A 19262-nucleotide genomic window follows, 5' to 3' on the forward strand; every position below is an offset into this window, starting at 1 on the left:
AATTTGGAATGAAATTCCAAAGAAATTCCCGGGGAAATTATAGACGGATTTTCTAAAGGAATATCCGAAAGAATTTCTGAAGTTTTTTTTTCACTGGATTCCTGAAGGAATATTCAGTGGAATTCCTAAAGAAAAGTCCGGAAAAAAAAAGCCGGAAGGGTACGATGGGCAGGACATGTTGCAAGAATGCCGGACAGCAACCCTGTAAAGATGGTGTTCGCTTCCGATCCGGCAGGTACGAGACGGCGTGGAGCGCAGCGAGCGAGATGGGCAGACCAGATGCAAAAGGACTTGGCGAGCGTGGGGCGAATCCGAGGATGGAGAGATGCGGCCTCGAACCGTGCATTGTGGCGTCAAATTGTTGATTCAGTGTTATCTGTTCAGATGTTAACTAAATAAATGAATGATTTTTTTGCTCTACAAGACTTCAATAAACCCAGAATACAACTCAAATGTTACTGGGGAGGGCCGATAATGTTGTTTGCTGATGGCCAAAAATGTCGACCCGTTTGCCCAAATGGCCTTTCTGTCAAACGACCATATCGGCCAAATGTCATTTCCAACCAAATGGTTTGTTCGAACTTATGGCCTTTGGCCTAATGGATTTCTGCAGAATGATTCTCAACTAAATGATAGGAAGTTCTTTGAATTTCAACGAGAAAACCTTTGGAATTTCTATAGCAAATTATTTGTTCGAAATTTGCATGGATATTTTTATTAAATGTTATAGTTTATTAAATAATTAGCATTAGCATTATTACGGTGCAATTCGTAGATTGGACACTAGTGATACTCATGTTTTACTTTTGAGATCCTTATCTAGAATGCTATCAGAAATCCACAAAGGGAGTGGTCCTTGATTCCAGTCTTAAACAAAAATAACAAAAGCATGAAGACTACTACTCCTGGCCACGCCCATCTTCACCGTAACTAGGGAGAGGAAGGAAGTGTTGATGTGGTACTTACTTAACGAGAGGCCACCGACTTAGCGACACCCTCATAAATACCACGGAGTTGGATAATGGGGAAAGTATTCGTTGGGTCAGGATTTGCCTGTAGCTGGCAATGTAACCGTGGTAGATCTTACCACGTAAAGGTGTCTACCCAGCGTTACGGGTCGGATATTTTTATTAAATGTTATATTGGACATATTAGAAAATTTCTGGAGCTTCCTCGGGAAACTTTCCAGAATGTGCCCATAAATTCTGCAGAACTTCCAAGGAAAATTGTTCCAAATTTTCATACCAATTCAACGTAATATTTTATAGATTTTTAAAGGTAATCATTAGTAATTTACGGGAAAAAATCAATAATAGTAAGTTGAAATCTGTATGTTTCAATGAGATGGTTCTCCGCAATTTATATGGAAAATTTGCAGACTTCAAATTTGAATTGGAGTGAGAGATTTTGAACGGTGCGCGCCGATGCAAAAATGTTGGCGGCGCACACTTCTAGTGTGTACTAGAAGAATCTGAGATATGATCTATCACCCTATTTGCTAAAAAAAACAAAAATACGAGTCTTATTTGCTTAAATACTTTAGTATAGAATCACAGCCTTTAAAGCGAGATTCAAACACCTCATAAAGCATTCTTTTTTACAAAATAAAAACCATGTATTTTTGATCAACTGACACACTCATAGTGCGTCGGTACACAAAATAGGGAAGGATGAGATCGCATGTCGAACGCAACGTCGAATAAAAGCTAAATCCTTTTGGCTTTACTGAGTTCTATACGTACATGTCTGGTACGCTATGACGGCACGAACAACAGTTAGTGAGTGGAAGCGTGTTAGCACAGCCATATCGCATTTCCTAGAGCACCAGCCGCAAAGGAGCTTAGATTCAATCAATAAAGCTTTTTCGATTCTTCTATTATACCGTTATGCGTCATGTTACTAGGGTGTTGTGTTTATTCGTCATACCACAAAACACGACAAATGTAGCTATCTCTTTAGATAATTGAATTGAACAGTGTAAGAAAAACAGTCATCGTATGAATAATTGGAGCAATACCCTCGTCAGAAACATTCCGGACAGGATCAACGAAATGAGTGGTAACGCAAAGCGAATGGATGACTGCCGTTTGACTACAAATTAGGCCGACAAAATAGAATGTCTTGTCAAATTGAGATTCGTAATGGTTGTTTATAGCATTGGACTGATTACGTGCTGCAGTAACAGGGAAACATTCGATGAACAGCAATTAGAAAATTTGTTTTTTTTTCTAGAGGCGACCATTTGAACAACAGCTCGAAGAAAGTAGCATATCTTTTCTTTGTCTACTCTTATCCGCAGCTGCATTAAATTTTTTACCATATGAGCGTGACTCTCGAGTGAAATTTTACCGAACGTTTTTTTTGTTTTGTAATCTACAGATAACGTTACTCACAATCATAAGGCGATTCCGCTTTAATCAACCCTCGACATTTGAATCGGAGGACGCTTTCGTACGTCAAAGCAGATCACGTACAAGTTTTCACTATTGAGGCAGAACTTGAACTGCAGCAGCCATACGCTTAATGCCGCGAATGTTCGTCCACGCGGTAGAATTTTAATTAACACTACACTTCATCTGGCGGTCCGCTATTGTGTGCCTCGACTCAAATGGCTCACCTCCAGCAGGTATTCTTTTCTCTTTCACTACTGCTGGAACTGGTCGTGCAGTGCCAGTCCAGTGGTCAGACCTTGTGCGATGCACATGGGTCGAATTGTTGCACAGGACTTGTCTTGGTTGAGATGAATATTATATCAGCTGCGACCAGAGCTGGTGGTGAACAGCAGCCTACAGATTTGCGAGTTACGTACGCGGGAGAGTAACAAAGTAGATTCTGTGTGTATGTCGTTCTACACTATGTAACAAATTCCAACCACGGCAGGTTCATATTGGTCGGGTACAGGTACAGGTATGCCACACCTCACTTTCGCTAGACTGCACTCATAGTAGAACCTATAGCACTATGTGGTAAACAGTAGAGAATTGGAGTTAATTTTTTACAACCGTTGAAAGGGATCGTCATTTATAATTAGCACATTGTGCGATACGGAACCCGGAGAAAATATTTTTCATTTCCTTCACATTTTGCCTTCACTTTCACTCGCAAAAGCCTAGATAAAATATTACTACTAGCACAAGGTGCTGAACTTACGTCATCTAGCTGAATACGTAAAACACACCAAACATATCAGTATAGAATTAGGTATAGTCAAATGGGTTAACTTGCAACGATGGGGTAATTTGCAACAATTTGGCTTGATCCCATTCAGATGCATTTTACTAGGCTTTCCGTAATTTTCTTCAATCTGTACATCAAGTTTATCAAACTTTAGTATGTGAAAGCAAGTTATGACGTTCAGAATAGCACATAATAACGCATCATTTTCAAGCTACATGCTTAAAAAGTTAATTTCGGACGGGAAGTACTCAAAGCTCAAGACTTCCACATTTCAAAAGAATAAGTATTAAAGAACAAAACTGAAATAGCCTGCAATGGTGTTACCATTTCATGAGAGAGAATGGTTTAGAAACATTACCCTAGTTTAGGAATATTACCCTATTCATATGTTATTGAAAAATGTTGCGAAAACCGTAAAAAGAGCATGGGTGTGCTTATTTTTGAGTGGCGTGGTCCCTTATTTGTTTCGCAACTTTTTTCTTAAACAATTGCTGCAAATATTTGAAGTCTGAGCGTGTGTTGCAAGTTACCCCACATGAGAGGTAACTTGCAACAAGAATGTTTTTCGTTCCACTGAATCAATACAATCGCTATTTCGGTGAAGTTAGCTGCATAACGCATTCCACGCGTGCCCATTAGGATATAGAGTGGGGTATATCTCTTTTTCGACTGCTTCATTTGTAACACAATGAAAGTGAAAGTGTTGCAAGAAACCCCATTTGACGATAGCTAAGCCAGATAGCCAAGAAAAAATCCTATTCATCGAAGGTTTTCCCCTCCTCCTGTATTGTGTTTTAAGCTCAATGTTCTCGCAAATATGAAGAAAATACTACTTACCTAATTCGAATTATTTTAGGTTGTCATTGAAACCTGTGAAACAAACAAAAAAGAAATTTAACCATTAATCATTCAAGTATATAAAAAAGTGTTATGTGAATTTTTATTAGATAATAATGTAATGATGAAACTATAAACTAGTAATATCTCTGCTGAAATATGTAGTTAGTAGTTTTAACGGACTTTTTTTAAACATGTTGGGTTGTATGAGTTTTATATAATGATTGTAATAAAAGTCGAGCAATTTTGAAAACACCAAAATTTTTATCAATTTTTTTTCAAGTTTTTCTACAATCGTGAAAAAACTGACATTCGCGAGCAGGTGGGAGTTCTAGGAACAGCTGTTGCAGTTTCAGGTCCTTAATCGAGAATAGGGAATTTAATATTACGGTAGGGGAAAATAGGAAATCAAGATTTTTAAACTATGGTGATGATGTTGTTTCACTAGTGGATTTACGCAAACATTTTCTTGTGAGAATTCAAGATAAAGGGCCGAATATGGCTGCCGTGGTTCAGTAAATAATGCAACAAAGGAAAACAAAATGGATTTCTTTCGAAAAAATGGATAGAGCTCTATAACCATATTGACTCCATCCCTAATGTTATTGACTAGCACAAGGACAATGTGGCCACTGCATTTTGTCTGTCTGTCTACCTTTAACGAAGAGCTAGGTGAGCAGAATACAAAAATTGCCATTTAATTTTCATATTCCCTTCTCACATTTCATATATTTATCCTTTTCTCTGACTACTCTCTCACTTCCCACATCTCGTTTCTCACTTTTCGCTTTCCATTTCTCCGTAAGTACATTTTACGTCTTGATCCTTACTTCACATCTCATTTCTAGGCAGTAATGACCCCGTGCCTATAATGGACCCCCTGAACAAAACCCCGAATTAAACGCTGGAATCGATGATTCCCTGCAAATATCCGTCGGATGAAGTTGCTTCATATATCAGGACTGCAGTTCCATACAATTGTTATGAACTGGGAAACAAGAGTTAAGTTATATAAACTTATTTGTAAATGTAAATACACTGAAGGGTTCATTACTAGTACACAAGGTGGGGTCCATAATACGCACAAGGAACATTATTAAATTAAATATGTAAATCAAATGGGATCCCATAATACGTATCGTATACAGACAAACTCGATATTGCGTATTATGGACCCGGAGGTGACCATAATAGGCTATCCTGTGCAGCAGAACTACAATTTATCAAAAGGCTCGCTCTAGCGGAGCGACAGAAGTAAATTTCAGTCGATAAGGGGTCCATTACTGGCACATTCGCGTGGACTTTGAAACTGGGCTGCTGTGGCGTAGCGACGTCCGGAAATTCCCCGCTGGCTATGCAATGCACAACGGGAAAACAAATGTTCATAACGCGAACGTAACATTATTAGTCTGATCTAGAATTTTCCAGGAAATCGAGTGAAGTTCTTTTTGCCCACAGCACGACCTAAGAAACTAAAATATTGCTCATTTACCTCCATAATAAAATTATTGTTTCATAATTGTCCAAAAAGTCAAGGTCTTCCGGAAGGCATCAAAAATAAGGGACATTGGGGTGAAACGAGGTCTTCCAGCTTCATGCAGTGAACTTATCCACCTTTGCAAGATACATATTTAATTCATAGAAAAAATCGATTGTTGTGAGATATATGGAGCAATCAATAGTTGTTACTTTTGAGTAAAAAAAAAAGAAAAAAAAAACTCACAATTTCATTGGTCTAGCATTTCGTTATTCGGCGATATTCGGTAATATTCCAGTACATAGCCGCTAGATACACATCCATGTTTTGTAGTCCCAAAATAAAATCTTGCGCAAATTTGCGCCATTTTGAAATCGGGGTCTCGAAAGTTGTGATACAATTTTTCTGTGAAATTTAAGTTATTTCCAGGTGCGATAAAACTTACCATCCCACTTTCTAAGCGTATAGATGTCGACTAACTATATGCTAGTATAAACAAAATATTTCTCATATTTACGAGATTTTTATTATCCGTATTACGCTTGGGGAACATGGGATAAAACGACTCATAATTTATAGCGACTGGAAGGAATGTATCTGTGACTGTCGATTATTCACAACTATAATGTTCAATTCACTTTATAAATCCAATACAATACAAGTCTATCTGTTACTATTTGGAAAGTTTCTAAAGGGCGTCCAGGAAGGTTGTGATTTGTGAATGACTCCAAAACAATTATATAAAATAAAAGGATAAAAACAAAATTATCATACAATGTACTGAGACGTTAAGCAAAACATGATTGAATTGAATAATAAAGTACACTCAAGTCTTTCTTCCTTTTTCCATCTTCCTCCTTTTTTCTATTTTCTTCTTCCGTTCTACTTCTTCTTCACTTCGCACTACACACTTATCACTCCCCAGTTCTCATTCGTCCTAATGACTGTTCGGCCTAATGACCATTCGGCCTAATGGCCTTCGACCTAATGACCTTCGGCCTAACGGCCTTCGACCTAATGACCCAACATCCTTACACACATATTATCTCGTATACTCATTCACTCACTTTGTCACCTATTGATCAATTCGTCCGTTTTTTTCATTCTTACTCAAATAATCATAAATTTGTTTTCTCGCTAACTCACTTCCCACTCATTCACCCACTTATTCACTAATTCATTTGCTCACTCACCCAATCAGTCACTCACGGCTTCACACGCCTACTTCCTCACTAATTTATTAACTAGTCCTTTTATTAACTCACTCAATTCCTCGTTCCCCTCAATTTTTCTCACTCTCAAGTTTTCCGCATCATCTGATTAACTCTCCACTCACTCACTTATTCACGGACTTACTTCACTCACTTATACCTTCACTCATTTACTCTCTTACTAATTTACTTTTTTATACACTCACTTATTCACTCACTGATTAACTTACTCAATCACTTACTGACTCACTCACTCACATTTACTTACTCACTTACTCATTCACCTACTTACTCTTAATTACTTCGCCATTCACTCATTTACTCACTCTTTTATTTACTCAATCGCTTACTCACTCACTCACTCATTTAAGCAGTCACATTCTCTCATACGATTATATATTCTTTTATTGGTTTATCGCGTTCGTTTACTTATTTATTTACACGCTAATGAACGATAGTCTTCCATTCACTTGATCACTTACTCACTTACTTGCTCACTCACTCACTCACTTGCTCAATCACCTTCTTACTCACTCAGTTACTTACTTACTCACTCACCCACGCACGTGGGAAATCTGCACACCCTCATCAACTAGCATTTTGATCGGATTCTACATACAGTCACATATTTATTATACGGTGCACTGGGGTCGCTTTTTACGCAATTTGTTTTTGGTTGTTTTTGGCACTTCCATGAAAAATTAGGTGAAATTAAAAAGGCGTGGAATTTGAGGTGATCGAAAAATTGATGAAAATCAACCGCGTAAAAAGTGAACTCGGTGTATATGAAGGTCATGTTATCCTCAAAACTGTTTTTATATCACAATAACAAAAAAAAACAAAGTAATTTGAGTGGTTTCAACAAATAAAATAATTTATTCCGGCTAGATTGGCAAAATACCGCTGCCGCTGAACCCATCAAAACAAGGCCAAGTGCGCCTGGTATGGGATGCAGCAGCATCGGTGAATGGAATTTTCCTGAATTTGGAGCTGCTCAAAGGTCCGGATATGTTAGTTCCTCTGCCACGAGTCATCTTCCCGATCACTTTTGGATTGGCGATGGACGTAGACCGACCCAACTGACCAGCTGAAACGCTGGTTCGAGCACTTCGAACAACTTTTTCAAGTGCCAACCAGGCCATCATCACCTCGGCATGATCTGCCTAGGATCCGACGTATAACACGTGTCAATACCGAAGCTCCATCACTGCTAGAGATTCAAACAGCCATCCAAAGCATGAAATCGAATAAAGCCCCAGGGGTCGACCGCATATCAGCCGAGATGCTCAAAGCTGACCCCATGACATCCGCTCAACTACTGCATCGTTTATTTCGTAATATCTGGGACACCGCAACTTTCCCGGTCGACTGGATGCAAGGTATCTTAGTGAAGATGCCCAAAAAGGGTGACCTGACTGTATGCGATAACTGGCGAGGCATTATGTTGCTGTGTACCGTTCTCAAAGTTCTGTGCAAAATTATCCTAGCCCGGATTCAGGAGAAGATCGATGCGACTCTCCGGCGGCAGCAAGCCGGATTCCGTGCCGGAAGATCCTGTGTGGACCATATTGTCACGCTCCGCATCATTTTGGAGCAGGTCAACGAATTCCAAGAGTCCCTTTACTTGGTATTCATTGACTATGAAAAAGCTTTCGACCGTCTCAATCACGAGAATATGTTGGCGCCCTGAGACGCAAGGGGGTTCCTGAGAAAATCATCGGCCTCATCGAAGCACAGTACGAGGCCTTTTCGTGTAGAGTGCTGCACAATGGGGTCCTGTCCGACCCTATCCGAGTCGTAGCTGGTGTGAGGCAAGGATGTATTCTATCACGGTTACTGTTCCTCATCGTAATCGATGAGATTCTGGTAGATGCGATTGACCGTGAACCAAACCGCGGGCTGTTATGGCAGCCTATAACCATGGAGCACCTAAACGACTTCGAATTGGCGGATGACGTTGCACTCCTCGCGCAACGGCGCTCTGATATGCAGAGTAAGCTCAACGACCTTGCCGATCGCTCCTCCTCGGCAGGTTTAGTCATCAACGTCAACAAAACCAAATCGTTGGATGTAAACACGGTGACTCCTTCCAGTTTCACAGTAGCCGGGCAACCAGTGGAGAATGTTGAAAGCTTCCAATATCTTGGTAGCCAAATGGCGTCAGACGGCGGTACCAAGATCGACATAGGCGCACGGATCAAGAAAGCAAGGGCTGCCTTTGCGAGTTTAAGAAATATCTGGAAAAACAGGCAGATAAGTGAACGCACCAAAATACGAATTTTCAACTCTAACGTGAAATCTATGCTGTTATACGCCAGCGAAACATGGTGTGTATCAGTGGAGAACACTCAACGGCTGCAGGTGTTCATTAACAGATGCCTGCGGTATATAATTCGGGCCTGGTGGCCTCACAACTGGATCTCAAACAACGAGCTCCATCGTCGTTGTCACCAGAGGCCGATAGCAACAGAAATTCGGGATCGGAAGTGGGGCTGGGTCGGCCACACTCTACGTAGGGGCGGAAACGAAATCTGTAAGCAAGCATTAGACTGGAACCCAGCGGGACATCGCAGCAGAGGCAGACCCAGAGGCTCATGGCGGCGAAGCCTCAATAAAGAAATAAAAGAAGTCGACCGAAATCTAACCTGGCAACAGGTTAAAGCGATAGCCGGGCATCGCTCAGGATGGAGATCTTTCAAGTCGGCCCTTTGCACCACCGGAGGTGTACAGGATCCATAAGTAAAGTAAGTACATTCAAAGTTAATTGCCTATATGCCGGGTATTAAGCCACCCGGAGTGGAAATTAATTACTATGTCTGAAACTTGATTATGCATATGTACAACATGTGATAGATTTAGTTCGGAAAAGGTATTGGAGGGTAACCACCCCTTCGGTGGGGTTTGATCCCACGACCCCAGTTCGCATGACAGGTGCTTTCCCTACTAAGCTACGAAGGACCTCCGTCGTCCACCGCAGCTTAGCGGGTACTGATGAAACCAAATTCCCAGCACCAGGTACCAGCCAATCTCTCGCAATACATTTTCAGAACTAACTCTCTCAAATGTATTTTTGTACACATCATGTCAACCAAGTAGGATGAGTATTTAGTATTGTCCGGCTCCTACACACTTGCTTCATCAGCAACGGCGCTCAATGAAGTAGGGTTGTGTGAGGTTGTGCCAGTTTGGTCGTCAGATCCCAACACGACCACACAAGCGAAGAGAGATCGCCACTCGAGATCAGTACATTCAAAGTTAATTGCCTATATGCCGGGTATTAAGCCACCCGGAGTGGAAATTAATTACTATGTCTGAAACTTGATTATGCATATGTACAACATGTGATAGATTTAGTTCGGAAAAGGTATTGGAGGGTAACCGCCCCTTCGGTTGGGTTTGATCCCACGACCCCAGTTCGCATGACAGGTGCTTTCCCTACTAAGCTACGAAGGACCTCCGTCGTCCACCGCAGCTTAGCGGGTACTGATGAAACCAAATTCCCAGCACCAGGTACCAGCCAATCTCTCGCAATACATTTTCAGAACTAACTCTCTCAAATGTATTTTTGTACACATCATGTCAACCAAGTAGGATGAGTATTTAGTATTGTCCGGCACCTACACACTGGGATCAAACCCCACCGAAGGGGCGGTTACCCTCCAATACCTTTTCCGAACTAAATCTATCACATGTTGTACATATGCATAATCAAGTTTCAGACATAGTAATTAATTTCCACTCCGGGTGGCTTAATACCCGGCATATAGGCAATTAACTTTGAATGTACTGATCTCGAGTGGCGATCTCTCTTCGCTTGTGTGGTCGTGTTGGGATCTGACGACCAAACTGGCACAACCTCACACAACCCTACTTCATTGAGCGCCGTTGCTGATGAAGCAAGTGTGTAGGAGCCGGACAATACTAAATACTCATCCTACTTGGTTGACATGATGTGTACAAAAATACATTTGAGAGAGTTAGTTCTGAAAATGTATTGCGAGAGATTGGCTGGTACCTGGTGCTGGGAATTTGGTTTCATAAGTACCTGCTAAGCTGCGGAGGATGATGGAGGTCCTTCGTAGCTTAGTAGGGAAAGCACCTGTCATGCGAACTGGGGTCGGGATCAAACCCCACCGAAGGGCGGTTACCCTCCAATACCTTTTTCCGAACTAAATCTATCACATGTTGTACATATGCATAATCAAGTTTCAGACATAGTAATTAATTTCCACCCGGGTGGCTTAATACCCGGCATATAGGCAATTAACTTTGAATGTACTGATCTCGAGTGGCGATCTCTTCGCTTGTGTGGTCGTGTTGGGATCTGACGACCAAACTGGCACAACCTCACACAACCCTACTTCATTGAGCGCCGTTGCTGATGAAGCAAGTGTAGGAGCCGGACAATACTAAATACTCATCCTACTTGGTTGACATGATGTGTACAAAAATACATTTGAGAGAGTTAGTTCTGAAAATGTATTGCGAGAGATTGGCTGGTACCTGGTGCTGGGAATTTGGTTTCATCAGTACCCGCTAAGCTGCGGTGGACGACGGAGGTCCTTCGTAGCTTAGTAGGGAAAGCACCTGTCATGCGAACTGGGGTCGTGGGATCAAACCCCACCGAAGGGGCGGTTACCCTCCAATACCTTTTCCGAACTAAATCTATCACATGTTGTACATATGCATAATCAAGTTTCAGACAAGTAAAGTAAGTAAGATGGACGTAGACACTTTCGGATCCACATGTTCGCCCAGTTCGACACAGCGTAGCAATTTGCGAAGACGTACCCGGAAGCAACATGAGCGATCGTCAAATGTAATTATGAGTGAGGACACCGTGGAAGAATCGATGCAGAGAGACAACAACGTGAGATTTATTCGTATGGCGGTTTCCGTATTAGGAACTGGGTGTCTAAAAATTGCGTTTCTGCATTAGCGAGCAAAGGGGTTGGTCGGCCGTACACTTTAGCGAAGATCAGGCTGCAGCGTATGAGTAGTGTGTGCTGGGCGTAGTATGGGATGCGATCGGATACGACTTCTGTTTTGAGACCGCTTCGAAGTTCGAGGAGAAGAATGTTCTACCAAACGGAGGGTACTCAGCATATTTAGTCTGGCCCAGTTTGGATGCCAATGGGGTAATACGGTGGATGACCTGGGGTCTTCAGTAGCTTTGCGAGCAAAGGCGTAGGATTGCCAATCCGGAGATGCCGAGTTTTATTCTTGTTCCGGTCTAGGATGCTTTCGGGTTGGAAACATTCTCGACTCCCTGGGCATATTATATATATATATATATATATATATATATATTGTACTTCCCACAAAGATACAAACTCATGCAATAGCGGGCATAGAAAAGCTTTGAAGTAATAACTGAGGAAATGCTAATAGAACACTAAGTTGAAAAGCAGGCCAAGTTCCAGTTGAAATGTAGAGTCATTGAAGAAGACCTGTCATTCAAGAAGTGGACGCAGTGGACGAGCATGCTGGAGTCCAGACGTTTGAGTTACCGCGCAGCTATATCGGCACTGCGAGGTCCGTTGAAATCCGTGACGCATAGCTGCATATTTTCGAGCCAAAGAGAGTGGAAAGGTGAAGTGTGCGCTAATTATGCGCCGGGCTAAAGTAGCCCCTCTGAAACAAATGTCTGTACCGCGTCACGACTTTCTGGCGGCGGTCACCATAACATTAGTAAAGTGATATTTTGGATAAATGTAGGGGTCCTCCTTAGCCGTGCGGTAAGACGCGCGGCTACAAAACAAGACCATGCTGAGGGTGGCTGGGTTCGATTCCCGGTGCCGGCAATTTTCGGATTGGAAATTGTCTCGACCAAGGTTGTTAACGTTAATCAACGTTAAACGGCGTTACGTTGAATCGTTGACGTTAATTTCAACGTTCAACGCAAACTGCAATGGCTCACTAAATGCCCTGGATAACGTTAACGGTAACGAAATTCGTTAATTAACGTTAACGTTTCGCGTTAATTATCCCGTTGATTAACAGAAACCTTAGTAAAGCAGCCTTACAATATTTACGTAATGTACAAAATTACAATCCGGTACTAATAAATGAACTATTTTTGATATGTCGAAGTCGGCAGCACCCGGCAGTTTCACTCCCGTACCACGAGCACCTTTTTAGTGACAAAATACAAGTTTGGTTTGGTTTTGCATCCCGAAATTTTCACTTGTTTATCAAACCGTTGGCCATGACAACGCTTCCGACGATGCATCGCTTCTTGAGAAGATCAATGATGGAATCAACGTTGGCGTTGACGTTGATTCAACGCTTTTCATTGACGTTAACGTTTATTTTCAAAACATTCAACGCAACGCCGTTGACGTTAAGTTTTCGAAAAATTAACGTCAACGGCGTTAATCGTTGATTAACGTTAACAACCCTGGTCTCGACTTTTATGGGCATAAACGTATCATCATGTTAGCCTCATGATATACGAATGCAAAAATGGTATACTTGGCTTAGAAACCTCGCAGTTAATAACTGTGGAAGTGCTTAATGAACACTTAGCTGCGAGGCGGCTCTGTCCCAGTGTGGGATGTAATGCCAATAAGAAGAAGAAGTAAAGTAACGAAAGGTCAACTGAAGTCGCGGATACCGAATGCAGTTGCATTGGTTCAACTACCACTACGGTAAGCAAAACGATGTTTGCTGAAGATAGTGCAGTCGAAAGGTTTTATCGATGAGCTGAAGCAGCCGTCGAGAATCAAAGATCATCCGGCGAGCCAGTCAGTGGATGACACTCGAGAAGTATAGAAAAAGGGTCGAGTAAAGAGGACGGAGTTTCTACCTACGGTTCCCAGTGATTCTTCCGAACGACCACCGTATCATGAAGTTGATAGACCAACATTACTGTGAGAGGGGTGACCATGGATACCGCCAGGCAATGAAAAACGGGTGGCACGTAAATGCAGTGGTGAGGAAAGTGTCGGTGGCCTGCGTCTGATGTAAAGTACATCATTGTCGTCCTCATGTTCCGCGGATCGCTTCTCTACCATTATTTATTTATTTATTCAGACTAAGGCCGAAGTGGCCTGTGCGGTATATAAGAGTCTTCTCCATTCGGCTCGGTCCATGGCTACACGTCGCCAACCACGCAGTCTACGGAGGGTCCGCAAGTCATCTTCCACCTGATCGATCCACCTTGCCCGCTGCGCACCTCGCCTTCTTGTGCCCGTCGGATCGTTGTCGCTTCTCTACCAGTGCAACGCATTACGTCGAATTTTCGGTCGTTTAGCTACGTCGGCATCGCGTATCTGGGACCATTTGACGCGACTGTAAGGGAACCGAACTGAGGAGCTGTGGATAGCGCTGTTCATCTGTATGCACGGGTAAAAATCCGTTCCCGGAAATGAGAAAATAATTCATGATTTCATGAATCTAACGTGTTTTCATGTTATGAAAATACACCATGAATATAAATCATGATTTCATGATTTATTTTTGCGTAACGCAACCAATGTGTTACGATTTGGTTGTTGCCATCGAAAAATAAAAAAAAAAGTTCAACAGGGGTTTTGAACTGGAGTACACCAAGTGAGAGTCCGACGTGCTACCCTTCAGCCGTTCTCACTTCTTGGAAAGGGAGTGTTCGAGGACCGGTTATGCATTTTGTCGACTGTTGAAGATTGCGCAGTACCATGAATAATGTTCCTGAAATCATGAATTATAATCATGATTTCATGAACTGGGATGATTCATGATTTCATGATTTTTTATTCATGATAGTGGGTATGCATTTGTTTCCGTGTGGTGATCCGAACGGAACACAGACTGACAACTCAGTCCTGTTTGATGTCGATACTCCGATTTATCATTCACCGGGTTGGCCGATTGAGTTCGAAGAAAAGAAGTGGTAGAGTCTGTACAGGGCGTCAGAGATGACTGTGCAAACCAGGTGACGAATGCAAGGACGAGGCGGACGTTCAACTATCCCGCTGCCCTCATATGGAGGCGTCTGGAAGCCCTTGGAGGCGACAACAGAGTTGAACGATGGAAGGTGACTGACGGATGAGATTCTGCAGACTGCAATCGTATAGGCTGAGCACATAGAGCACAGAACAACGAGGTAGAAGCACTTAACCTAAACCAAACTGCTTGAGGGGTGTGTCACCGACACAGGCGCGTTATAACCAACGTTTGGCTGATTAGGCAAATATTCGTTACTAGCTGAGATGATGATAAGATTGATGGAAGCGAGGTAGAGTAGTAAGCATAGGCAATTTGTTGCTACAGTACAGTAGAGAAAGTGGATTTTAATGAAGATATAGGGAGTAGTTGAAATTTAAGATTTTGCGGATGGCGCGGATTTTGATGTTAGCAGCGAAGATTAATAATTTCCGCGAAAAGCAGCGAAATTCAGTAAATTTGTCGCCTTTGTGAGAAGAAGATCCCGAAAGTGTGGATACATAATTTTGAGAAATGAAAGCAGTGAACATGTATTGCGCAGACTGGTTTCAATATAATAATTTATTGCGAAATCAATATTACACACACAACTTCTTGGAAATAGTAACATTAGCATTGCTGCGTAAGAAGTGTGTTCTGGCCGGGGTTCTGCCAAATCGCACCAAGCGCCATCAAAAAATTACCCATTTTTCAGCCCAAGCTTTCATTTAGCAGATTTAATTGATCACACACAAATCGTATCGGTTATCCCTCCACTCCAAAACTGAGGATATCCTACAGCAAATATACATATGAATTGATATGAAATGATTTCCGGTTTCCTTTTACGAACAAAATATCACTTTTCAGTCAGTCAAAATTGGCTGAATCCGACCGTATATGTTAATGATTTAACCCATAGCGTTTTATGAATAGGACAGCTGTTGTGAGCACTCAGTGAGCTTTGCCCACACCCGAACGTCCAATATCATATTCATATCTTGAAATTCTATTCGGGTTCTTGCTGTTCATTATGATCATAATTCTATCAAATCACCTAAAGATACGGAAACTCTGATTTCATTATAATTTATTAAATAGCCTGTTCCCCTCAGGCTCCTGCCATGGAAGATGATCTTCGTTTACCGAAGTGAACTGAATGTGGGTGAGCGCAAAAGGTCATCATTTCCACATAAATCTCGGCATAATTCTATCTGTTGCTCTTGTAGCTGCACTCGCATGGAAACGACCTAACCAAGTGTGAGCAAACTCTTAATAAATATTACCCCCATAAATCGCAAATCGGTTGGCTTCATTCTTGGTTTGCATTTTGCATGAAAAGCGTCTACCGTGCCGGTGCTGTGCCGTTTCATCCTTGATATATTCAACAGATCCACCCACTGATCTGTTCAATGTGAGAGTGTCTGGTGGGTAGCAGCGAAAAATCAACATCATTATGAGCAACTTTGTGAAGCCGAATGAAACGGAGGACAAGCCTCGGTAGCTTGGCCAAGATTCTCATTAGCGATTCTTTCGCTTCAGTGACCGGTGATTAAGCGCAGTCAATAGTCCACGACTCATGCATCAATCAATGGTCCGTTTCGGAAGACTTCTACCAATTCGGACTCTCACGTTTTTCTAGTTTGTTCGTAACTAATGAGAAAAACGAACAGGTAAATTGGGATGTTTTTTTGTTTTGGATATGTCTAATTGCAATAAAAGAAGAAAAAACTTCCATTGTGCACCATATTCAATCCTGAGTTTTTTCATTTGAAACTACATATTTTGTTTTGGGTTAAAAATATATACTTTGCGATATGAAAGTAACCTGAAACAGAGATAAATTGACCGTTAGGATTCTTTGTTTGCAGATAAGATCGAGTTGGAACTGAGGTGAAGGTTTCTCTATATGCTCTTAGAACAATAGACTGTTCCAGAAATTATAAGCACACTAACAAGTAGTCGGCAAATTGAACTGCATGTAATGTTCCATGAATTTGTTAATGCATACTATAGATGAAATCCAAATGTTAATAAACGTGACGGAATTATCTACATTTTTATTTCTTATAATTGCAGGGTTGTTACCGAGATCCTAAAATATTTTCCGCGCCAAATCCGCGCCGACTAAAATCAAATCCGCGCCATTTCCGCGCGACATGAAACTTAAAGGGAGTACGGAATCAAATTGCACCACTTTGAACTACTCGCCAAAAATTAGTCTATCAACCGATTGTCATGAAATTTTCAGGGACTGAAATACAATATAGAAGCTTTGACTATGTATCACTGTTTCACTGTAATTCTTAAATACATCCAATTGCTGAAACTTTTTTCTTAAATGAACTCATAAGATTTTGTACATGTCCCTGACTAACATTTTTCATCCTGCAATCTATTGTACGTGGATTTCCCTATTGGACCCGACCGTTCGAAATAGTCGCTCCTTGAACGGTCGTTGAAATCGCCGTTTTCACCTTCACACCCATCTCCATAGTAAAATCTATCAAAACTGACAAGTCTGCCACGTGCTTTTTGCTGTTTCCCTCGGACTTCTCTTTCTTTTTCCGATGTTTTGAAATCTGTTTTGATAGACAAGGAGCAAAAAACACGGCAATCTACCAAACATTTATTGAGTTTGGTAAACCTTGCTGGGAAAGGGAACGTTTGAAATAGGCAAGTGAACCGACCTTCGAATCCATTGGTCAAGTAAATCCACAATATCCCAACAAAAAAAATAACTAATTTTATTGTCGCAGTCGATTATTTAACTTAACTAAAGTCAACTTTCCCAAAGAAACCATATTTTTTGACGCTTCGAACTATTACAAAAATCGAAAACAAAAAATCAAAAAATTGCTGCAGTGTGAGCCGGCCTGAACAATGAGATTCAAAATCTGACAAATATCAGTCCAAAATTAGATTTCAGCGCTTTTCTTATTTTTTTTTGATTTTGGTTGTTCACTATAGAAGCGACAAAACAGAAATTTTTTTGAAAAGTTTACCTGTATTAGTCGGATAAACGAAAATATTAACGTTGGAGTTAGAAACCAATACGAAATGTTGACGCGAAAGGCCAAATTAACATTTTATGTTCCGTAATAATCAATTTTGGAGGCTTCCGAAGCTCGTGTTTTCATTCCAGACCAGTATCTTTCAATCTGCCGCAATTCTGGTGATATCGGGGTCAAAGGCAAAAAAATGGATTACTAACATCTTTTTATAAGATGTGGAATATGGAGTGAATGCGCAAGATTTATTTTCACACGTCCTGTTCTTTCGGCTGTATTTTCGAAACTACTGGAAGTTTCTTAATGAATCAGCCGTATTAGTTTCGTTGGGAAATCATGTTCTTGCATAAATTTCCATAATTAGTTTCGTTTCACAAAATCTGACGCTTTGATATTAGTAAAAAGATGATCTGACTGCATTTTTCAGGGAGTATACATCAAGGATTTGTCTCAGGGTAGATATTTCAATTTGATCCGTTGATGAAAGTCCTTCACGAAAAGCTGGTATTCGTCTGCGAAGGACTGTTCAAGCGGTCTAAAACTGTTGAACAAACTACTGGTAATAATTTTCTACGCCGAGTTAAGTTAAGTGCCAAATTAATATCGGGGTCAAAGGCAAAAAAATGGATTACTAACATCTTTTTATAAGATGTGGAATATGGAGTGAATGCGCAAGATTTATTTTCACACGTCCTGTTCTTTCGGCTGTATTTTCGAAACTACTGGAAGTTTCTTAATGAAATTCACGCAGTGTGAATAACACATGCTGAAGCCGTCTTTCACAAAATTTCGTTGTAATCAGCCCAGTAGGTGAAATGTTATCGACTTTTGAAAGTGGTGCAATTTGATTCCGTACACCCTTTATTCCGCGCCAAATCCGCGACCCTAAACTAAATTCTTAGCAAATACACGTGAAATATCAATTTTAGTAATCACAATGTACTGAACGTCTTCTCTTCGAGTTTTTATAAAATTACTAATTTTTAATTGATTTTAAACTTCAACTTCACACATGTTTGTACCAAATTTGAAATAAGACCAAGAAAATTGCCGTTAATTCAACAACCGTTCTAGATGGTCCTTTTCACCATTAGAAAAACCGAGGCTTAGTGAACAAGAACTAAACAGCCAATATTTTTATAAGTACCGCTGATTAGATGAGATTATGGTTTTGGTATGTTTTGTTCCGTTATTGTCAGTGGAATTTTCCTTGATCGAATCAGTTGCATTGATATAAAAGGAATGTTTAGGCCAGATTTGAACGATTATAGAAAATCTTGGCAATTTCTTCACAATTAAAAAAACTTTGTTGTAATTATTGATCACAAGGCGTAGAGATTATGGAATTAGACCATACCATTTTATTTTTTAAACAAAACTTCTGTATAACAATTATTTGAATAACAAGAAACAAATAATACAAAAACTGGCATAGTTGCTCAAGCTCTTTTGAGTTGCAAGTCAGAATCCTGAGTTTGAAGGATTTATACTTCGAAAAATTTCAGAGGAATATTTCAGCAGAAATATATTCGTAAATTTTATGGAATAATTTGCGTAGACTCCCGCAAAAAAATAGTTCGGAATTTGTGCCGTAAGTCATTCTTCAATTTTTGTGACAAGTGTCTCTAGAAGCTCATGCAGGAA

The 19262-nt window shown here is 40.8% G+C and overlaps 1 protein-coding gene across 7 annotated transcripts in view; it reads right to left on the bottom strand.

Moving 5' to 3' along the window:
* LOC134213115 (polypeptide N-acetylgalactosaminyltransferase 5) overlaps nucleotides 1-19262 on the bottom strand; it is a 261161-nt gene that overhangs the window by 210049 nt on the left and 31850 nt on the right. For 6 of the 7 annotated variants that reach the window (XM_062691728.1, XM_062691733.1, XM_062691731.1 and 3 more), the window contains one exon: nucleotides 4015-4047. The exons of the other annotated variant lie outside the window; for it this stretch is intronic. The gene's annotated coding sequence lies outside the window, so the exon portion shown is untranslated. The remainder of the gene's footprint in view (nucleotides 1-4014; nucleotides 4048-19262) is intronic. 7 annotated transcript variants of the gene reach the window in all.

Source organism: Armigeres subalbatus, chromosome 2 (genome assembly GCF_024139115.2).
Source record: "Armigeres subalbatus isolate Guangzhou_Male chromosome 2, GZ_Asu_2, whole genome shotgun sequence".
Classification (NCBI taxonomy): Eukaryota; Metazoa; Arthropoda; class Insecta; order Diptera; family Culicidae; genus Armigeres; species Armigeres subalbatus.